Source organism: Anolis sagrei, chromosome 5 (genome assembly GCF_037176765.1).
Source record: "Anolis sagrei isolate rAnoSag1 chromosome 5, rAnoSag1.mat, whole genome shotgun sequence".
Taxonomy (NCBI): domain Eukaryota; kingdom Metazoa; phylum Chordata; class Lepidosauria; order Squamata; family Dactyloidae; genus Anolis; species Anolis sagrei.
In genome coordinates this window covers 59184716-59209076 of record NC_090025.1, presented here as the reverse complement: position 1 = coordinate 59209076, position 24361 = coordinate 59184716, and positions in this window count along the sequence as shown.

Here is a 24361-nt window from a genome sequence, read left to right as displayed (position 1 = left end):
AACCCGCCCAGAGTCGGACATGACTGGACTTAATGTCAGGGGAAAACGTTTACCTTTACCTCTAATTCCATTTTATTATTCTAAATTGAAGTTTGGATTGTTCAGAGTTTAATTATACTTCACTGTTCACCTTTTATGCTTTTATTTGTATTTCCCCTTTAAATGGTAAGCTGCTTTCCATTCCAATTCTGGAAAAGTGGGATATAAACAAACAAGCAAACAATAACAATAAACTTGCATCAATTGAAGGGCCACAATTTCCACCAAAGAATTATGGTTTGTTGGAGATGATCTCAATAAGATTTGTTCTTAGGTTTGCCATTGCCTTCCTCTGGGGTGGATGCCCAGATGTTCTCCCAGAACTTTCTGGGAGAACACCAGGACACTCTAACCACCTCCCCAAAGACCCCAAAAACAGTGTAAAATACCAAAGGAATTTACCCGGCCTCCATGAGATGGCTGCCAGAGCTCTCCTGGCACATACAAATGATGCAACAGGAGAAGTGGGGCAGGAGCAATTCTGATGTCCTCAAGTTAAACACACAAAAATATGCAGAGAATCAAAGCAGAGTTCCTTCTACTGTTGTATTTGATGACTATTGCACATGTTGTTATAAGGCATCTGGTGTGCATGATGGTTTTTTTCCTTGCCAAATGAAATTACTCTGCACATGGCAATCTTAGGGACAGTAACAAAATTATAAATTTGGAGAGCGGGTTGTCCCTCAAATCAGATCCAAATAGTACTGTAGGCAGGTAAACTTAAGCCAGTTTCATTGTTTTTCACTTGCTATATGTTGTTTTAACAAGTCTTTGTCATGTCTGGTTTTGTTGTCATTTAAATCCCACTTTGCTGTTGTCGAATGTGACCGAAGTTGTCAATGAGGCAGAAAGACAGAGGGAATTGGAATGCTTCAAAACACATGATTGATTTGGGGAGTTAATTGTAAACAATGCAATCTGTATATGTAAATATCAGGTGTGTTGGTTTAATTAAACCAATGGAGATTTCAACTGCACGCCGCCTTCTCCTTTTTCTGCAGCCTTTGTGATCCCGGCAGCTTGTTTCATGGGAATATGCTTATTAAGATAAATGATTAAACAGGAGTTATGATACATCTTAGCCAATGGAAAACAACTTGCCAATCTTCTAATTTGGGACTGATCACATTGTGCAAGGCAACATCCAGAAAGAAATATATAGCAAATGTGGGCATTAGATAAACAAACACACAATGCCATATATCCATTGCTTTTCATATTTACAAGCTGCATTCATAATAAGAGCCAGTTGTCCATTCATGCAGAAATCTAATTAGGAGATGCTCACATCTTGGGAAAGGGTAGCTAGAAATGGCCAGTGCTCCCTCAGCACCAGAAAGGAAAGGGCATGGTCATTTTTAACCATTAATGAGGATGCTTTTGAAGGAAAGGTCAAGGACCATTCCTTAGAGCTATTTTTCTATAGAACGTTAGTGTAATTTGAATACAAACAGCACAAAAACAAGATTGTCTCAGGAATCAAAGAATATATATGGATATATTTTAAAACCATGTTGTTTTTTTCCCATAAGGAGAATATAATCATAGACAGGACATTTAATATACCAATATTCAATCTACTATTTAGTATTGACTGAGGTCTTGTCTGCACACATCAGGAAAAGGCAGAAGGGAGGTGGAAGTGAATGGATCGTACCACATAATAGTCCTGGTGGAGAAATTTTAGACAGATCTCATACACCTCTTCAAAAAAACAGACTCCCCAAGAATAAAACTAGAACAGCAAGAAGAGGTTGATTTCAACCTTCTCTAATTGCTATGCTGGAAATTATATAGCAGAGCATTAAAAAATTTGCATACATACAAATAGAGATTGGGTTTCCTTTATCTGAAATGCTTGGGATCGGAAATTCATAAAATATGTCTAAATCATTACCTCTGAATTCTGCTAAGTTAGATCCACATGAACATACCATATTAAACAGTTCCAGGAGTCCTCAAACTAAGGCCCATGGGCCAAATGTGGCCCTCCAAGGTTATTTACATGGCCCTCACTCTAAATTTTAGACTTAGAGTTGCCCTAAGGCTGAAACGACTTGAAGGCACACACTAACAACAAGCCTAAATAACTTAACTATCTCATCAGCCAAAAGCAGGCTCATGCTTTGTGTTAAAATGCTGGTACGTTTACGTTGCTTAAAATTGTTCTTCCTTTTAAATATTGTAAAATATTTCATGATTTTTTTGTTTTACAAATAAGATATGTTCAGTGTGCATATGAATTTGTTTGTGTTTTTTTCAAACTATAGTCCGGGCCCCCAACTGAGGGTCCATAAACTGGCCCTCTGCTTAAAATGTCTGAGGACCGCCCAATTAGGCAGTCTTCATCCACACAAATAATCTTATGCGAGGGAAATTGTGGGACTATATCTGCTAGCTCCATCATGTGGTTGCGTCAATACCTTCTCTTCCTCAATAACTCATGTATGTAAGGAGGAGGGATCTGAAAATCTTACAGAATGCCATGCAATAGAGAAAACCAATGCATATATAGAAGGCTCCATGCCTCAAACATTTCCCCAAATGCATAGACAAGAAGAGCAGATGACATGACAGCAGACATATGACTGATAGGTGACCCCCACCCCAAATAAAGTTTATGCATGCAATCAAGGTGCAACAACTGGGTCACATCAGAACTTTATGATACTAAGCATGGTCAGAATCCATAAGATTCCTGCAAAAAAAAAAAGTAATATTCCTATCCAGTTATTCAATGATACCCTCTTTCTTCTGTCCTGAAAAGGTATCCAAGGAAGGACTGTATGTGAATCACTTCTTCCTCACAAAGCATTGTAGCAAACATGCGGTTTAGGACTTGATGATTAATTGGTTGGTTGAGTTCAGACATTTGTCTTTTACCCCCTAAACCATGAGGAAGGCATGTAGCCGTGGGGAGGCTTGAGGGGCTTCAAAATCAAGCTCAGCCCCTCCCGAATCAAAATCCTGGCTACGGGCCTGCCATGAGGGCTCCTCTTGTAATGTAACTTCATGTAAAACACTACATACATGGGTTGTTGTAGGTTTTTCAGACTTTATGGCCATGTTCTAGAAACATTCTCTCCTGACATTCCATCTACATCTATGGCAGGCATCCTTGGAGGTTGTGAGGTCTGTTGGAAAATAGGAAAATTGGGTTTATATATCTGTGGAAAGTCCAGGGTGGGAAGAAGAACTCTTGTATGTTGGAGGTGGGTATGAATGTTTCAATTGGCCACCTTGATTAGCATTTAATGAATAAAATATTTTATATGCAGTCAAAAAACTCCAGTTTAAAAATAGTTCTAAACAACAAATTATTTAGGGAAAAAAATACTTTAAAACAGGAGCTACTCCTTTCATGGAATTTACAAACAATCAGAAGAAAATGACTACATTTAAAACTTTTACTTTATTACTATTTTTGGATTCTTAAACATTTGGTGTACTATCACAAAAGGAAGAAACAAAAATAGTTAAATACATTAAATTTTTCCTTAATACAAATTTATTAAAAGACTAAATTGGTTTTTTTTATAGTTTTTCTATGGAGTTACATAAAGGATTTAAAATAAATAATTTACCATATATAAAATAGGATATTAGGGATCAATTTACTAGATAGTAATTGAACTACTTAAATAAATATAAAGCTGTGTTTTATAATTGTAATGAAGATAAACTCTTAATGAAGGGGTACTGGAAAAAGAGACTAGAAGATCTCAAGATAATACTGGAAGATGACATGGTGTTGGACTTATTGTTTGTGACAACAACACTCCTCCCATTACTATAGTAAATACACAGACACTTTGGTATTTTATATTTGTTGTTCATTTGTTCAGTCATTTCCAACTCTTCGTGACTTCATGGACCAGTCCACACCAGAGCTCCCTGTCAGTCATCACCACCCCCAGCTCCTTCAAGGTCAATCCAGTCACTTCAAGGATACTATCCATCCATCTTGTCCTTGGCCGGCCCCTCTTCCTTTTTCCTTCCATTTTCCCCAGTATTTTATATAATCCTTGTAATTCATATGAATTAAGTCCCTGAATAAATACCACACAGATGAATAAAAGCCCACATTATCTGCTTTGAACTGGAATATATGGCAGTGTGGACTCAGATAACCCAGTTCAAAGCAGATATTGTGGGATTTCTGCCTTGATATTCTGGGTTATAAGTCTGTGTGGAAGAGCCTATAGTTGTGTTTAAAAGGATTTCTTTTCTTTCTAATAGGGACATTAATAAAACTTTGTACACTATTTGTCTCAACTTTTTCTTTACCCCACCCTCTTCTTTTGAGATATATTCAACATTTGTCATTGTTTAATCTACTAGCAATAATCCCACTTCCCCATTTCTTTTCAAACTATAGGGGTAGAGCCAGCCTGACTTTTCATAGAAGGAGATTACACTGTGAGAGTGATGCTACAAGGGAAAGGGAAAGTGATGGCCCTTCATGCTAGTGGAAAAGTCACAAGGAGAAATAAATGCTAACCCTGTGCTCTGTACTAGCTGAAATTTATCATATGGGTTTGGTCCATGACAGCAAATATTAGTCATCAAGGAAGTGACTGATAACTAACAAGATACTGTTGTACCAAACAAAAGAAATCAGATTGTAATGTGTTGCCTGTAATTTGAGCACCAAGGAACTAGTATTTAGTCTAGCCATCACTTCTTCTTTAAGACAAAAAGGAACTTGACAAGAATTTATTATGTGCTGGCTGCTTTCCTCCTGATGGAAGGAACAGACACAGCACAGAGGGCTAGAATATGGCACAGAAAAGATGCGCCACCTGGTAAACCTCTAATGACATGCTACACCTGCTGCAGAATAAGACCTCACGTAGCTGCACAGACACCCTTGTCACACTTCCCTGGGGCAGTTGATCACCTCTCTGACACATTAGACAACAACCACCATCAGGAGAGACTTATTTATGACTTCATATGTATTCACAGCAGGTGTCCAGACCACATTGCAACCTCTCACTTTCAACAATGAATCTAGATATCTGGTAACTGACACCAAGTAATGTGCCACTATTAAAGCGACTGCTTTATCTCACTGTTTTAATTCCTTTGACTACTAGACTTGAGTGTAGAATTGTGGGTATTTCCAATTTGGAAAAGCCCTGGATAATTTTTATTTGTAGTATAGACTCTCAGGAGCTCGCAACACTATTCAACAGACAATCCAAACTGATGCTCCCATGCTCTGAAACAATTTACCACAGTGAGGATTGACCACATGGTACAGACCTACTGAACTATGTTATTTAAGACTATGTTGTGTTTTATTGATTTTTTTGTAATGTTAACTTCTGTTATTGTTTAATATGTTGATGTAATTTTATCTCTATTTTTATGTATTACAGCACTTTTATGTATTTTTATGTATTACACCACCCAAGTCCTTTCTGGGAGATGGTGGTGAAGTATAAATAAATTATTATTATTATTATTATTATTATTATTATTATTATTATTATTATTATTATGACTGCAAGTGAAGAGCTGATTCTTAAAGATTAGAATCATAGAATCATAGAGTTGGAAGAGGCCTTCCAGCCTCTGTTTAAAAACCTCCAAAGAAGGAGCCTCCACCACACTCCAGGGCAGAGAGTTCCACTGCTGAACGGCTCTCACAGTCAGGAAGTTCTTCCTCATGTTCAGATGGAATCTCCTTTCTTGTAGTTTGAAGCCATTGTTCTGCATCCTAGTCTCCAGGGAAGCACAAAACAAGCTTGCTCCCTCCTCTCTGTGACTTCCTCTCACATATTTATACATGGCTATCATATCTCCTCTCAGCCTTCTCTTCTTCAGGCTAAACATGCCCAGCTCCTTAAGCCGCTCCTCATAGGGCTTGTTCTCCAGACCCTTGATCATCCTCTGGACACATTCCAGCTGGTCAACATTAAAATAAATTGACATTAGCTAGAATACTGTTATGTATTACACATGCACAAATTCCCCAACTAAACTCTCTACTAAAGGACCTTAGTTTGTCTTCATACTTTCTCTCATGTGACAATTAGATGTAGCAAAATGTATTTGACTCAACCTTCAGTAAATAGTACATACTTTGAATACAAAATTCCATTCCTGAGGCTCGGATAAAGTTCTCCCTAAAACTCTGTAGATTTTGTCCATATTTCTACCAGACCACAAGAACAATCCTAAGCTAGACAAGCCAGTAAATTGACTTACATAATATAGCTTCCTTGTTCCTTATATTTGTTGGTGATTCAAATGGCATGGTAAAATCTTGTTTGCACAAAATGATCTTTTAAGGAAGTTGGTCTATTGAGAGAAGAATATTTTTGCTATCCACGGCAGCTCAATAAACCACTGTATATTTGTTGGAATACTGTTACCCATCCAGAAATTTTGTAGCATTCTTGTAGTTCAATCCATAGCATCAAAGTCACTTGAGGTAATAAAAATACAGAAGTGGTCAGGTAAAACAGAAAAACCGGGATGTTGCCACCACCACTCCCCAATGGCCATGGAGCTCCATGTATATCTTTGCTACATCTACCAATATGCGACTGAGATGCCCATGTGAACAACAACAAAAGTGTCAACAGCCCCCTCCTTCTCCTTGGTCATTTGGGTGCTTCTGCTCATGGCAGCATTAGGTGCCTACAACAGCCAGGGACTCTGAGCTGTTCGGTAATTGTGACAGCCAAAAGAAAGGAAAGGTGACACTCCAGCTGGCCTGAATTGGTTTTATCCTGGTCATACTATGTAGACCTTGCTTTGCTGCTGCTCTGCATCAGGCATAAAGCATGTAAACACCTCCAAAGTCTTGGGGGTCAGTCTTGAAAACACCTGCTCTGGACAGGTCCCAAAATAACTCATTGGTGCAGACAAGCCCCCAGTCATGTCTAAATGTTATATGGTATTCCATTTGTATGGAAAATAGGTCATGCTGGATTACATTTGGAATTAAATACTAACGTTTCAACTTAATTTGATTTCTAAAGAACTAGAAACAGAAAAAGCATTCCATTGTGCTACTTTTTATACTACGTGTGTTCTTTTAGTGCATGCAGCCTAAGAGCTATCACAGTAACTGACTGGAATCAGAATACAGAATAACCTATTTTTTCCCTCTTAAACATGTCCAGTGGAAACACCAATACTTCTAACAATGCTAGTTGTCATGTTAAAAATCAGTTATACTGAGATTCCTAAAATAAAGCTTCAGCTCCCTTAACTAGCTATGGCATCTCCAAATATATTATACAGCCTCTCACTTCACACATTCTAGATCTTCAAAGGAAAGAAGGACACTGCACAGCAGATAAATTCAGTTGCCCAATTAAAAATCTATTGCAGCAGATTAGATTTCCTACATGATAGAAATGGGAATGTGCATAAAACAGAGCAAAGAAGTCCCTTTTTAATTACTGTAGAAAAAGCAAAGCAATCCGGCACTATTTGCATTTCAAAACCATGGCATTTTTCAAAAAATGTGAAAGGCCTAACAAATATGTAAGACAGAGATTATCATCTTTAAGAAACTATATTAAGAGATCCAAGGCTCAGCATTTGATGTAATTTCAGACTAATCGTCTGTAATTTATATTTTATACCAGCTCTAGTTTTGCTGACAATTTAATGTTGACAAACTAACAGTCCGATCCAAAGAATGTTTACTCAAAAGTAAGTCCAGTTGAATGAAGTACAACGATCAAACATCTACACCACACTGGTTTTCCCATGTAGATTATACATACTCCAGATATGTTCTTCAGAGATGTTCTTAGTAGTCATCATTGTTCTGTTTATCCTTTGGTCACTTATGGATAGTTTAGTAACCATGTAAACAAATATAGGCTGGGATTCTGTTAATTCTGTTAGTTAGCTAGCATCATTGTTGTATATCTTGTATTTGTCCATAACTGAGTGAGTAATTTTATATCTCTGAGCCACAACCTCAAAACCCACATGTCTCCTATGGAGGCCTGATATGATCATTTAGTGCTGGGTGGGAAATGAGGGACAGCAAAGGAACATCAAAAAAATACCCCTATAACCAAATGAAAAATGAAGACACAGTTTCTGGAGGATTCACTTGTTCTACATTCAGCTAAAGCACATGTGTCAAACTCAAGGCCCATGAGCTGAATCCATCATGTCATATTATAATACAGTTCCTCATGTTGTGGTGACCCCCAACCATAACATTATTTTGGTTGCTACTTCATAACCGTCATTTTGCTACTGTTGTGAATTGTCATGTAAATATATGATATGCAGGATGTATTTTCATTCACTGGACCAAATTTGGCACAAATACCTGATACGCCCAAATTGGAATACTGGTGCGGTTGGGGGGAAATACACCTTATCATTTGGGAGTTGTAGTTGCTGGGATTTATAGTTCACCTACAATCAAAGAGCATCCTGAACTCCACCAACAATGGAATTGAACCAAACTTGGTACAAAGAACTCCCATGACCAACAGAAAGTACTGGGAGGGTTTGGTGGGCATTGACCTTGAGTTTTGGAGTTGTAGTTCACCTAAGTCCAGAGAGTCCTGTGGACTCAAAAGAATGATGGATCGGGACCAAACTTGGCATGAAAATCAATATGCCCAAATGTGGTGGAGTTTGGGGAAAATAGACTTGACATTTGGGAGTTGTAGTTGCTGGGATTTATAGTTCACCTATAATCAAAGAGCATTCTGAACTTCACCAACAATGGAATTGAACCAAACTTGGCACACAGAACTCCCCTGACCAACAGAAAGTACTGGGATTGTTTGGTGACCATTGACCTTGAGTTTTGGAGTTGTAGTTCACCTACATCCCAAGAGCACTGTGGACACAAAACAATGATAGATCTGGACCAAACTTGGTATGAAAATCAATATGCCCAAATGTGAACTCTGGTGGAGTTTTGGGAAAATAGACTTGGCATTTGGGAGTTGTAGTTGCTGGGATTTATAGTTCACCTACAATCAAAGAGTCTTCTGAATCCCACCAATGATAGAATTGGGCCAAACTTGCCACACACAACCCCCATGACCAACAGAAAATGCTGTTTTCTGATGGTCCTTGGTGACCTCTCTGACACCCCCTTGTGACCCCTCCAGCTGTCCCAACCCCCAGGTTGAGAAACACTGTTCTACAGGGTGCTTTTTTTCCCAACAGGTGACATACAGATAGTCTAAGGCTAGATCTACACTGCCCTATATCCCAGGATCTGATCTCAGATTATCCAATTTGAATTGGATTATATGAGTCTACACTGCCAGATAATCTGAGATGAGAAGATAATCTGGGATCAGATCGTGGGATATAAAGCAATATAGATCCAGCTTCATATAATCCAGTTCAAAGCAGATCAAATCCTGGGATACAGGGCAGTGTAAAGCCAGTCTCATATAATCAAAGCAGATAATCTGGGATCAGATTATGAAGTAGGGCAGTGTAGATTCAGCCACTGAGGGATAGAGACAGTAGAGGAAGTATATGGCAAAGCTAAATAATCTTTCTTTCTTCGTCCCATGGTGGGGCATAACACCTTTTAAAGCTTTCACAGTGGTCCAATAAATACTTGGAAATGTGCACACACCCTTAAACTACAAAAGCATTTTCTTCAACTCCATTAATTTTAGTGCAATATTGGACTCTCAGAAATATAACCAGAGAAATAAGTCTGGTGTCTCTTACATTTTGGGCTTTATTTCACCATGTAATACTAGTTTATGGCTAATTAAATTTCTCATTTTTAAAAGTTTCTAATTTAGGAAATTGCAAAGTCCTTGAGCCTTTGGAATGTCCCCTCCTCTCTTGCTCAGATACTGATCTCGTACATTACATTTAAGTTACTTCCAAATACATCTCTCCTGCAGTCTGTATTATCAGCAGGGCACCTTCACATGTTACAATTTAATGAGGCTCAGGCACAAGTCACGAGTCCCCGAAGAAAAGTATTACTTGATTTGCTTCATTTATTTCTTCCAATAATCATACCATTACTTACAGCTTCTGTTTTTAATTAGTGATATCTAATGATTAACACTGGCCAATTTGCATCCAATTATGTCCCTTGAAAAATTAGACTTGGATGTAAAGCCTGGATATAATTAATCATTCAGAATAGGTACCTACCTAAGTATCAAGGATGAAGATGCTATAGCTTCTCAAATAAAGATTTCAGGGAAAATATTCACTTGTTTAGAAGCAAAAGGATGCTGGAGATCTGGCTGCATTTAATGAACTGTGGGAAGGTCATGAACAACACATAGAGAAGTGATTACTAGAAAAAATGATCGCCCAATAGCTAGCTATTTATATCTGAATTATATTACTCCCTTGGAAAAAAAGACCCAAAAACAGAACAAAAGTAAGTGTATGCAGTGCACTTAAAGTTTTCCTTTGGTTGCTCCTTTGAGTGTTATTTGAGCATTCTGGAAAGGTTATAACTGACATGCAAGCCATAGGCGGCCCCCCGCTGCATATCTTCACCCTAGTGCCAGCTGTCCCCTTCTTGGAGTTCATGCATATACTACAAATACAGACTGAAAATCCTATATTCAAAATACGTAGGACCAAATGTTTTTTGAATTTTGGAATACATGTGGAGTCTCCCTTCTTCAAAATGCTTGGGATCAGACATATTTTTTCCAGATTTTGGAATGCTTGCATTTGCATATAGGTACATGGCAACATATTTTGGGATGGAAGCCAAGTTTAAGCATTCATATACACGTTAGACACATAGCCTGACAGTAATTTATTCATAATATTTTAAAGATTTTTGTGCATAGAACCAATTGTGTGTACATTGAACCATCAGATAGCAAAGGTGTCACAATCCCAGCCACCCATGTGGACAATTTTGGAGTATTTTGGATTTTGAAACTCCAGATAAGGAAAGCTCAGTCTGTTTCTGAAAGGAAGGTGTTTACAGCTTTACATAGAGCTTAGAAAGCACCCAGGCTGATTGTGGCATTTTGAAATTGACAAGCTTTAAAGCTATTCTTTCTAAGCTTGGGCTATACACACATTGGTTGATATCAGTGTTTCTCAAACTCTACTCCTCCAAGTGTCCTGGACTTCAGCTCTCAAAAATCAGTTTACCAGCTGTTGGGAATATTTATTTATTTATTTACTGTATTTGTCTACCGCCTTTCTCAGCCCACAGGCAACTCAAGGCGATTTACAGGGCAAAATTCAATGCCCACAATACCTTAAATATAATTAAAAACGCTAACATATAATAAAAACAATAACATCAATAAAAGCATAAGTCATTCATGTCTCCTTGTTAAAAACATTGTCCAGTTCTATCGTCTAGTCATTCCATATTCCTATGTCAGTTACTCTGCATTTGCAAACGCTTGCTCAAAAAGCCATGTATTGACTTTTTTCAAAATGTTAAAAGGGAGGAGGCTGATCTGATATCCCTAGAGAGGGCATTCCATAGCCGAGGGGCCACCGCTAAGTAGGCCCTGTCTCTCGTCCCCGCCAGACGCACTTGTGACAAAGGCGGGACTGAGAGCAGGGCCTCCCCAGACAATCTTAAGGTTCTAGAATAGTGGGAGCTGAAGTCCAAAACATCTGGAGGAGCAGAGTTTCGGAAACACAGGTTTATACTGTATATACAGCCCTGAACATTACAATCAGGGTTGTAGCTCATTCTGTCTCATCTGTAAGCAAAGCTTGCCAGGAAATAAATCCTAACTATCATAAAGTCCACTGGCCTTCCACATAAGGGTGAGGAGAAAAAGTGGGGTATAAATAAACATAATAATAATAATAATAATAATAATAATAATAATAATAATTGCTTCCTCTCCCATTTACTTTCTTTATTGCTTGAGTGTCTTCTACTACCAACACTCTAATAATAAAACTTTATTTATATACCGCTCTATCTCCCCAAGGGGGGCTTAGGGCAGTTTCCAAGCAACATCACCAAAACATACAGAGTACACAGCATAACATAAAATCAACAAAACAACATAAGCATAACATTATCACAATAACACATATATACTAAAAATAATCCTGTCTGTTCAGAGCAATTAAAAGGCTGGGCCAAGGTTAGTGCAAACTCAAACACTATGGACATCATCAGATGGGTGGTTTTCCCCATCTTTGTGCACTGCTGGCACACTGCTAGGATAGAGTCCAGTGGGGCTCTAGCAGCAGCTTGCCAGCAGCATGCAAATCGAGACCTGAGAGAGAATCGGGTCACTATCCAACTCTTCAAAGAAATAGCCGAAGATAGCACCAAAGGAAGCTGGAAACAATGGGGAAACATTGTAGGATGGCAGCTCACAACAATAAAGGGGAGAAGTGAAACACTGCTCCCATGGTTTTCCCCAGTATCCCCCACTATCTGCCAGCTTCTGGACCTCCATGTGAGGAGGTCCTATGAGAGAACACATGAGGTAGGAGAAGATCTCAGAGTAGGAATGTAAGTCTTTACTTACTTTGTTCTCTAAGTAGTAAGTAATTCAAACAATATTATTCCCATTCAATTGTTTGAAAGCTATGCAAAAAGGTTTCAGAATATCACAAAATTAGAAAATATTGTTTAAAAAAGATCAAATAACAATGTTCAGGGCTTACTGTGTGCAAAATTTGCACATTGCACAGAAAACAGGATTTGTAATGAAAGAATGGCAGTGAAGTCAACATTTTTGTTGAAGATGTGATTGGGAATAAAGGGCAGATGGAAATTAAAAGGAACAGATGAACATTTAGAAATGGGTTTCATTCATTAACATTTGAAAATACTGTAGAAAAAAAAGAGAAAAATGTTATATTTCAGTTCTAGTGTGCAGGCATTTATTAAGCTGCTGAACTGATCAGTTAAATTTTTTATGAAACTGAAATTTACCACCAAAATGATATGAAGTGTTTTATTCCAGCTCCCTCTGTGCTACATTATCATTTTACATAAAAGTTACCTATTAAGTGTCAACTAGTTCATGACCAGCTCAAAAGATTTATGGCTACATTTCAAAAAGTCTTTTAGACATGGAAAATTCACTGTAAAATTCAATACCTTGGCGCTCTGCTGCTTCATATATAATTTAAAAATGTCTAGTCTTGGTCATTGGCTGAATCGCAGCACGATGAGATACAAAACTCTTTTAGTATGCTCCAGTTGGGAAATTTCTATTTCCCCTAATCTCCTTCTAATGCAGGTTTCTGAAATCTGGTGGAAGAAGTGATTTTTGTGACATCAAGGAAAAAATATGTCACAGATAAATCCATAATATTTCAAGACATACTTTCTTCAAGTGATCGTTTGATGGATTTATTGCTACTACCTTCCAGCCAAAGCCAAATAAAGGTCTTGAAAGATGATAGCCTCTTATTGAAAAATGGCCAGTTCCAGTTAAGGCAATATGTAAACATTTCATTTTTCTAGTCACCCTGTTATTTTAATGAAGTGTTCTAGCAAAAATTGGAGGTTTTCCTTTTTTAAAAATTAATTGAATAATAGAGTCTGTGGTTGGCTGCTGAGTTAATAACATTTAAAGGTCATAAACAGCATGCGTGGTTGTAAGAACAATAACACTTTCAAGGAGCAGAAAAATTAAATATTAACTAAGAGTAATTAAACATGTTATATATTATAAAGAGTAACTCCTAGGAGATTTAAAAAATCTAGGATGTCTTTTTTACTATTGTAGCACCACTGTTGTGTTTTATAGACAAATAATATCAACATGTCATTGAATATATGGTTATACACATAGACTTACTTTATTATGACTGGCATGTTTAGGGACTTAGTTCTTTTTGAAATAAAACACTGATTCAAATAATTAGATGAAGTACTAACTGGATGTTGATATCTTGCTATGCCAAGAATATGGTTATTACATATTTTGATAGTGTGATTAATGTAAAAGTACCATAAGCAGAGAATCAAAGGATTTACTGTTAATATTAAAGTGCATCATATTGGTATCCATTTTGAATATTTTAAATAAATAATAAATGGCTCAAGGCACATGTTGAAGGCATATGGTACACAAGTGCAATCATATATATAGATAATTTACTTTGGAAGTCTTATAGTTAAAGAAGGTTTACTCCCAAGTTATATATTATAAGACTGAGATCTAGAATTCCATGACTTTTACTACACATTTTCCAGCTCACTATACTCACCTTCTCTCTGAATAATTTGATTACAATAAAATCTTTTCCTTCTGCTCAAATTAAAACAAAATAAACTTCTATGTGGCCAGAAGTCAGGAAACCAAACACTCAAAGCCAATTGGGGGACACTTGGACCCAGCCAGGTTGCTGCTAAGCTCGTGCACAGATTCGGAGTGTCCAGTTCCCTTCAGCCAATCCGCCTTGTTTGGATGGCCATAACGATAAGGACTCAGCTGTCATGTTTTGTTTTGGGGGGGGTGGGGTTGGCTAAAATGGCCCATGTTGCTGCTGGGCATGGCTTATTCCCTTCTATTCAGGAAGGGAATAAGCATGCTTACTTAACCCCATTTGTCAAACCCAGGTTCCCTCAAAAGGAAGAAAGAAAAGGAGCCTTGGAAGGATGCTTCCATGACCTTGTTACTCAAACCCAGGCTCCCTTAAAAGGAAGAAAGTGTCCCAGGAGGGGTGCTTCCATAACCCCATTCTTCAAACCCAGATTCCCTTGAAAAGAAGATAGGAAAGGGTCCTAGGAAGCATGCTTCCTTAATCCTGTTCTCCAAACCAAGACTCTCTTGAAACAAAGATAGAAAAAGGTCCCAGGAGGGGTTCTTCCTTAACTCCATTCTTCAAACTCAAACTCCCTTGAAAGGAAGATAAAAAAGGGTCCCAGGAGGGGTGCTCCCTTAACCCTATTGCTCAAACCCAGACTCCCTTGAAAAGAAGAAAGGAAAGGATCTCAGTAATGGAAAGGGGAGCCTCATAAGCTCCCTATTTCCACAAATCTGCCACATCTTCCCAGATCTTTCAGCTGCCTAGCCGAAAACAGATTTTCCCATTAGCCAGTTTTCATGAGGCTCCCAAAAAACATATCTGGGTACCCAATGAAATTCGGATACCAAAAACAAATCACTCTCCAGCTGAATTGCACAAACCCAGTTGCTGCAGTGGCCAGGAGCATCTTTGCTCAGCTTTGTCTGATGTGCCGGTTGTGTCCTTCATTGAGGAAGCCAGATGTGGCCACAGTGGTTCATGTCTGTGTACCTCCTGATTAAACCACTGCCATTCACTCTGTGTGGGGCTCTTCTTGAAAACTGTTCTGAATTTCCAGCTAGAGCAAAATGCAGCAGCCAAACAGGTACCAAGTGTGCATTTAAGACATCATGTGCAAGAATTGTTCTGGCTTCCAATTTTCTTGTATGTTCTATTCAAGGTCCTGATCTTGACCTACAAAACCCTAGGGCAGGACAGTTCAAAGATTAGCCACCCATATGAACCTGCCAGAAATATGAGATCTTCAGAAGGGAAGCCTGTTGCATAACCCCACACCTAATGAAGTAAAATTGTTAGATATACATTGCAAGGCCCACATACCCTTGTGGCTATGATCCAAACAAAGCCAACAGAGTTTTGTTTCTCCTTTCAAAAGGACATTGAGTCCTCTTTCTCAGAAATCTGAGCCTCATACTGCATAATCTTGAACAAAGTTCTCAGAGTGGGTGTCTAACAAACAAAATGTTGTTATCTCTGTTCTACTGCCTTTATTCCTAATCACATTAAGACCATGAGGATTGTATTATAACATTTTATTCTACCAATACTTCATCCTCAATGACTTATCAAAGGAAAAATGCAAATGCTCTAACTCTAATGGCAACACTTTCTTTTGCTTGGGTTGTTGTAGGTTTTTCGGGCTGTATGGCCATGTTCTAGAAGCATTCTCTCCTGACATTACACCTGCATCTATGGCAGGCATCCTCAGAGGTTCTTTTGCTAGTATGTATGTGTGCATCTGCATTGCAATTATGCCTTTATAATCTTTATGAACCTTGAAAGCTAGTCCAATGCATTAAATATCTTTCGGTTGGCCTAATACAAGTAGACAGGCAATATGTTATCGTTGTTTGCTTATTGGACTAGAACTCTGTAATATAGCTATTAAAACTCTGTGACATTGCTTGTTTGCCTAAAACTCACTGGATCAGCAAGTTACACTCTCTCAGCCTTACAAGAAGGCAAAAGCAGTTCTCCTCTAAATAAATGTAACCAAGAAATCTCTAGAATAGAGTCACTATATCTCAGAGTTGACTTGAAGGTACATTAAACAATAAAGATATTACTACAATATGGACTTTGGATGTTACTAAATGAAAAGATAGATTGGAATAGTACCTCTTGGACAACTGCTGATATAAACAGTAAATGACAGAGCACTGAATTAAAATAAATAGGCTGTTTTCCCTCTTGGATGTATTGCACATTTGTTTTCTGCCTTCCATCCAAATTATCAAAAGCGATGACTCAAAGAGAGTAGACATTACAGACTTGCCAACAGGTGGCCAGACACACCGTGGCTTTCACTAATTAGCAAATCAGAGAAATGAAGATGAAAGAAGACTGTAATGATTGACTTTATTATCAAGTAAAACTGGTGGCACTGAGATGAATATCAACTTCGCCCTGGGGAATCACTTGGCACTGACAAAACAGATGCATGTTGAAGCCGATTCTATAGGCTAATGTTTCCTGATTAAATAAAACTGTCAGTTAGTTAAACTTTCTACCCTTGTGTGAATCAGAGAAAGTGTATTCAATGACCTAAATGGTGTTCTCTTTGTTCTTTCGGCATCCCAGGAATTCCTAATTGTAAAATGCTAGCTGATAAATTAAATGGAAATCTTAAAACCAGTTAACACTAGAGCTTTTGAATTCAAGACAATTTCCTTCAGAGAAAAAGATGACTAAGAACTTATCTACATCGGAACAACCTCAGATTAGAGGACATTGTTCAGATGGCCCAGAAGTGAATCTATTCTGCTGGGATCACCTGCGTTTCACTTCTTACATGTCGCTATCACCAATCCTAGCTCCATCCAAGCTCTTGGCCATTGTGGGCACCTCTGCAAATGTCAGAATGGGGCACACATGCAACTGGAATGAGAGATTTTCCTAGTCATGTAAGCATCCTATCAGGAGAGGCATCTACAATGGCAAGTACTTGAACTGAACTCCACAGCCAGCCCAGAGTAGTGGTGGCCTCTACCTTTCCCTATGATGAATAGCACAGGGAAATGAGATGTTGCTAGAGTGCAGACTAAACAGCAGATCCAGTCAAATCAGACCCAATCCCATTTTCCAGATGCTCCGAAGCCATGGGATACTCCAGAGTTTCCCAGCAAAGTGAGTGTAAAGCAAAAATAATTCATAGGAAATCGCTGTGTGTCATGGGGACAACCAGTTTTCCTCCAAGGTGAATCTAGGAATTTTTTTGCAAGCCCTAAGAGGATAAATATGATTTAAAATCCAAGAGACTCAGCTGAACTTTTTTTATAGAAAATAATGCTAATTACAATGCAAATAATAAGAGAGCACGTATTTATATTGTTATATTGAGTTAGAATACCCATTATTATCCATCATATACATTCATATATTTTTACATTCACACCCAATAGCTGAAACTAGAAGCAGTATAATAACATGATTTAAATGAATAAAATATGAAAATAAAAAAATGTAAAAAGCCCTTGAACAATTTAAAGCAACTGTATGAAACCAAATGTTTAAAAGCCAAAGTAAAAATGCCAGTAGTGGCACAAAAATGTTAAAACACACTAAGACAGTAATAGTGAATGCTATACAGTATAATGAAAGGTTGTATTCTTTTCTTTTAAAAGTAATTTTGCAAGCTAAAGTTCTTTATTTCAAAATATGTGAGATTTTCAGGAACAAGCGTGTTTCAACTAACAGTGGACATGGATGAGTGCACTGGCAAATGCTGTTCTGGGTTTTCTTTGCTCCAGTGACATAATACACTATCATACTAACAATTATAGCAAAACTCTCAAACCTGTGATTTTACCAAATGAGCTTCAAAAACCAGGCTCTTTTAGCTCAGAAACCCAATATGATCAAATAGCTTATGCCACATATCAAATTTGGCTTTGCAAACATTGAACTAAAGCTTTAAACAACTATCTTCAGAAAAGTCAAATTATATTTGCTGTAAGCCTCCCTGAGTCCCTCCAGGGAAAGGGGTGGGGTATAACTGATGATGATGATGATGATTATTATTATTATTATTATTATTATTATTATTATTATTAAATTGTAGGGTTGGGTCATTTTCGGAAAGATAGGGTGCTGCATTTCTGAAAAGAATTGTTTGGTTTATATACTTTGTATGTTGCAAAACACATTGGCCTGAACCTCATCAGTAGATCATTCCAAAAATATAACATTAAAGGTTGCCACAAATCAGATATTTGTTTACAAGTCAGTATATGGAATAAGTTTTAATATTTATATTGGAAAGTGCTTATTGTACTTATTGTATTGTACTTTTAAAGGTTGTATATTATGTGATGTCATGGCCAATGGCTGGTACAATAAGCTGGTGCTTATTGTACTTATTGTATTGTACTTTTAAAGGTTGTATATTATGTGATGTCATGGCCAATGGCTGGTACAATAAACCATTCATTCATTCATTCATTCATTCATTCGCTGGCCTGAACCTTAATGGTAGTCTTACTTGGCAACCCATTGGATCAATGATATCTCATATTTATGCAAAATTAATAATGATTTAATCGTTATTCTAATTGAGAATATCTGCCTCATCAGATGCAGCAGTGCTCCACCTTGGAGCACTGCTCCAAGGTGTGAAGAATCCAATGCTCCATGCCCTATATTGCCTAGATCCATGGGAGAGCAATCACATGGGTGAGTGCTATTACCATATGCATTCATATATTTGGTACATTCACACCCAATAGCTGAAACTCTACAGGCAGTATAATACCATGATTTAAATGAATAAAATATGGACCGAATTTAGTAGCCTCCATGCACACTCACTCTACAGAATTAATGAAATTTGTCATCACTCTAACTGTCATGGCTCAAGGGTATGGAATCATGGGTATTCTAGTTTTACAAAGGCTTTAGTTTTTTCTGGCAAAGAATGCTGGTTCCTCACCAAGCTACAAACCTTGGGATTCCATAACATTGTATGGCAGATAAAGTGGGGTCAAACTGTATTCTCTCTCGTTTTGCCCTACCAGTGGCATGCACCAGCTCTGCCTTCCTTAACCCCATCATGTGATGGGAACTGGTCGGCTCCATGGGTGACCTGGGCTAAAATTAGTGCTTGTCACCGATTTTAGCCCAATGTGATGAGGTCATAAGAATCAGGCAACTGTGTTTACACTATCACTAGCTGAAAGCCATGTTTGCACTATGGAGACATTTTACCACACATCCTGACATATATAAATAAGGCACTGAGTTTGTGCCTCTGCTATATACAGTACCTGAACTATACATGTAGGTGAACACATGGTGCCTATCCAGGTATAATTTGCATGTACATTAGAAACAGGACTGAATTGTGCCTTCTCCTCTTTACTCTGCTCAGTGGATTTCTGAGTTACTTACCTCAGCAGCTTGAAATCCGCTGGGTTCATTACTCATATAATTAGTTCCTGTCAATTGTTGTGTAAGCCAGCACTGGAAAAATAGAGTAGTTCTCTTTAATTGACAGTGGTTAGAAGGCATCCAGGCAACTCTGATTTGATTTGGCATCCTTTCATTAGATTGTGAAGCAAGGGTCAGTTCATTGTTTGGATGCATGCACAGGAAAGAGTTTAAGGGTTGCATTAACTTCTGTCCTGCCAAGGCCTCACAGTTATAAGGTAGACATTTTGGATGTGAGTCTAACTTTTTCCAAAGTATCATTACTGAAAGTTGAAGTAAATGTGTGCGAAGCCATCCATAATTCAAACCCATCCTACATAAGTAATCACCAGCTGGAGACTCATCTAGAATGCAGCACACACATACTGTTCCCTAGCCCACAGCAACAGAGGAGGGAAGTTTATCCAATCCAGATGGACCAAGAAGAACACATCAGTTTTGCTTGACCATCATTTTATCATCTGTTTTGCTGCCACTTGCCCAAATAACTATAGAGCTCCATGAAATCTCCTGGCCATTGCAGGTGCTCTATGCTACATCAACAGAATGTTGTGATGACTAGAAGATTTCATGGAATTCTACAGATGTCTAGTAGCACGGCTAATGGCAACAGCAGTGACATGAGCATGATCCATTCCCTTTTCCCTGCAACTGAATCAGACCAGGTCCTGCTGTGCAGAGCCATAAGGTTGATCCAGAATTTCCGAGAAACTCCAGAGCATCCTCAACTTTGCTCAAAGCATGCCTAGATGAGGTTAACCTAAACCTGGTTTATTTATTTACAGTATTTACAGTATTTATTTATTTACAGCATTTATATTCCACCCATCTCACCCTGAAGGAGACTCAGGGCAGATCACAATGCACATATACACGGCAAACATTCAATACCGTTTTTGATGCACAAGACATACAGAGAGACAAATAGAGGCCATTCAGGAGTTCTTCCAGTTTGCATCCTGGAGAATGCTCGATTCAGCCACAGGGGGAGCTGTCACTTCGTCCACTATGACACCAAGCCTTTTTGATCGTAGTATTTCCTCCTTGTTCTCCAGCATTTTTATGGTCCCTAATTTCTCTACTCACAGTTGTTTTCAAACTGCTTAGGTCAACAGTGAGCTGGGCAATTTAAAAAAACATCTATTTTTTAAAACATATTAAAAGTCAGGCGCTCAACCCTGACTCAGGCTTCAAACTTGCCGCCTTTCGGACAGCAGTGATTTCTTGCAGCTGATTACCCAGTTATGCTACCAGCCCGGCCCTGGTAAGAACACCAGGTTAACCTGATTGACCCCATGATAATGACCAAATGTTGAAGAAAGCTGTAGAGAATAGCCAGGAGCAACTGCACAGTGAGTATAGGTTATTAAGCTGGTGTATATGAGCCCTAGGTTGCATTAGATGTAATATTGTCTCTTAGTCTGAATTACCATCATGCTCAGTTTACAGGTTGGTATTAATAATAGCGACCTTGTAAACCTATCGATAAAAAATGACCCCTAGAAATTTCCATGTCAGTGGCATAATTAATCCAATCTGGGCTTCTGTGCAAAGTTTGAAGGAACTACTCAAAGGTGAATCTACATTATATAATTAATCCAATTTGATGCCACTTTAACTGCCATGCAATGCTATGGAATCCTGGGGTTTGAAGCTTGTTGGGGCACTATCATGCTTTGCCAGAAAAGGTTAAAGACCTTGTAAAACTAGAATTCTCATGATTCCATACCATTGAGCCATGGCAGTTAAAGTGATGACAAATTGCATTAATTCTACAGTGTAAAGGCACCCCAACATTCTGAATCTCTTGGCGAGGTAGGAAGGGTTTGGCATCTTTCAGAGTTTTTTTAAAGGTTGTACTGAAACCATGGGTGGATTCACTGTCCCACAGACATGAATGCCAGTGGCTACCAATGGAACAGACTGATCTTGTATTAAACATTTTTCAATTCGTACAGATGAACAGTTTGAAGTGTAAAATAAATGCTGTGCATTGTGATTCAAAGACATACAGTGACTGAAGTACATTCACTTTAAAATGTCTGGGCCTTTGCTTCCAATACTTTTTTCTGGCATTGCTCCAAATTTGACACATTCACAGGTTAAAAATAAGAAGAACTCATCTAAACACTTCATACTGTGGGAAAGAATGGAAATTTTCAAAAGAAAATGAAGTCTTTTGAGTTGAAACTTACTCAGCTTCATACACCTCATGAGGCTTCAGAACTCAAATCCAAGTGGGAGACAGACTCAAGTTCTAATCTTCTGAATTTACTACTTGCCTTTGATACTCAAGAAACAAATATTTTATATTGTTGAGTGCTCTTTTTCTTCATTGTTTTTCTCACGAGCAGATAAACCAAGATTTGATGTTCGAAAAGGAACACAAGGGAACAAAGTAGAAAAATTAAACTTCACTTTCTATAGTGTTTGGAAGATTTTTTTTTTAGTTTATTGAATAAAGCACAGTGCAAAGAACAACAATCAAAAATAAATAAACAATAGAGGTTAAATAATTACTTTTAAATGCTAATTAATTCCCATTCCTCACTATAGGATCTAAAAGGATAACTCACTTCCTTTGCTCAATTTAGAGTTTAAAAATATCTCAGTAATTCTATTGCTCAATACTTTTTGGTTATTCAAAGGTTCCAGAAATGATAAGAGATTGGAATCCAGTTTCCTTTCAACAATAAACTTATCAGGTGACCTTAAAATCACAACTCTCTTTCTTCCTGACTTATCACACAGAGTAATCAGCAAGGAGGAGATATATATGTATTTCCTAGGGCAATTTATGACACTATAAAAATGCCGGAGATCAAAGAGCAAGGAGGAAATACTATGATCAAAGGCTCAGCGTCATAGTGGGTGAAGCGATAGCACTCCCTATGGTCGGAATCGAGCAACCTCCAGGAGCCAAAGTTGAAAAAAATGTTGAATTACCTCTATCTGACTGTATGTCTTGTATGTCTAAAAATGGCATTGAATGTTTGTCGTGTATGTGTGCATTGTGATCCACCCTGAGTCTCCTTCGGGGTGAGAAGGATGGAATATAAATACTGTAAATAAATAGATAAATAAATTGAAGGACAAGCCAAGGTAAATATAACTAATAATTGTTGTTGTTCATTCATTCAGTTGCTTCTAACTCTTCATGACCTCATGGACCAGCCAATGCCAGAGCTCCCTGTCGACCATCATCACCCCCAGCTCCTTCAAGGTCAAGCCAGGCACTTCAAGGATACCATCCATCCATCTTGCCCTTAATTCCAAGTTCAGTTATAATACTAACCTATCTATGCTTAGGTATGTTGTTGTTTTAGCACCTCAACACAACCAGAAGCTATGAATTAAGAAACCAGATTTCACCAATAGGCATGGATATTCTTTATAACTAAAAATGAGAAGACACTGGAAGAAGAACTCAGTTTCCATTAACTTATGGGGGAGTATTTTTATTTTGTCAGGGCAGGGTAAATTAATATGTAAAGACCCAAATACATTATAGTAAAATCTCAGATAGTGAGACCACCCTGCTCATGTTTTTGTCCATGTGTTTTTCTATTGGGCTCAGTGGAGGCACTAAGAATTTGATAAATGGTCATGCAAATGTAACTTGCCACATACTGAAACCAATTAAATCTGTTTTAGTCACTCAAGAGTTTTTTAAAGAAGGTTTTCTGCAGCATAATCAGAAAGTATTGATGGTAAATTGAGAAAAAATATGGTAGGAATTGAGTATTTGAGGGAGCAAGGAAACCAAACCTGATGAAAATGTAAAACAAAGAAGTAGAATTCCCAAGATACACACATACATACCCCTATATTCTCAAAATGCACACAATATCACTTTTGCCATGCATACTATTCAATATAAAAGAATTCAGAACTCACCTCTGAGGCCCGTTCTACACTACCTTAAAATTTTCAGATTATCTGCTTTAAACTGAATTATATGGTAGTTTATAGACTCACATAATCCAGTTCAAAGCAGATAATATGGATTATCTGTTTTGATAAATCTGGATTATATGGCAGATTTATATGGCAGTGTAGAAGGGGCCTCGGACCACATCCACACTGCCATATAATTCAGTTTCTGAATCCATCTGCATTGAACTGGATTATATGTCAGTGTATACTTATATAATCAAATTCAAAGCAGATAATCTGGATTCAGAAACTGGATTATATGACAGTATAGATCCAGTCTTGGGATCCTTCTACACTGCCATATAATCCAGTTTTTATCTGCTTTGAATTGCATTATATGGTAGATGTGTGCCGTTTGGTTAACACCTGTCAACCTAGCAGTTCAAAAACATGCAAATGTGAGTAGATAGGTACCGTTTCAGTGGAAAAGGCAAAAGATGCCGGAAGAAACATGGCAGTGGTGCCTGTGCCATTATGGCTGGATGAAACAACCCAAACAGCCGAAACAGTCAGAGACCCCTTTTAAAATGGATCCGTGCACGGTCCTATTATATGGCAGTGTAGATTCATATAATCAAGTTCAAAGAAGATAATCTGGGATCAGTGTAAATCCAGCCCGAGACACAATTTCTGAGTTACAAACAGGATAGGTTCTATAGTTTTGTTTTAAAGTTAAATTTATATGTAAGTCAGAACAGATACATTTTTAAAGTGTAACTCCAGCCAATTTTTTAAAGTTTTGCAACCTCATCACAAA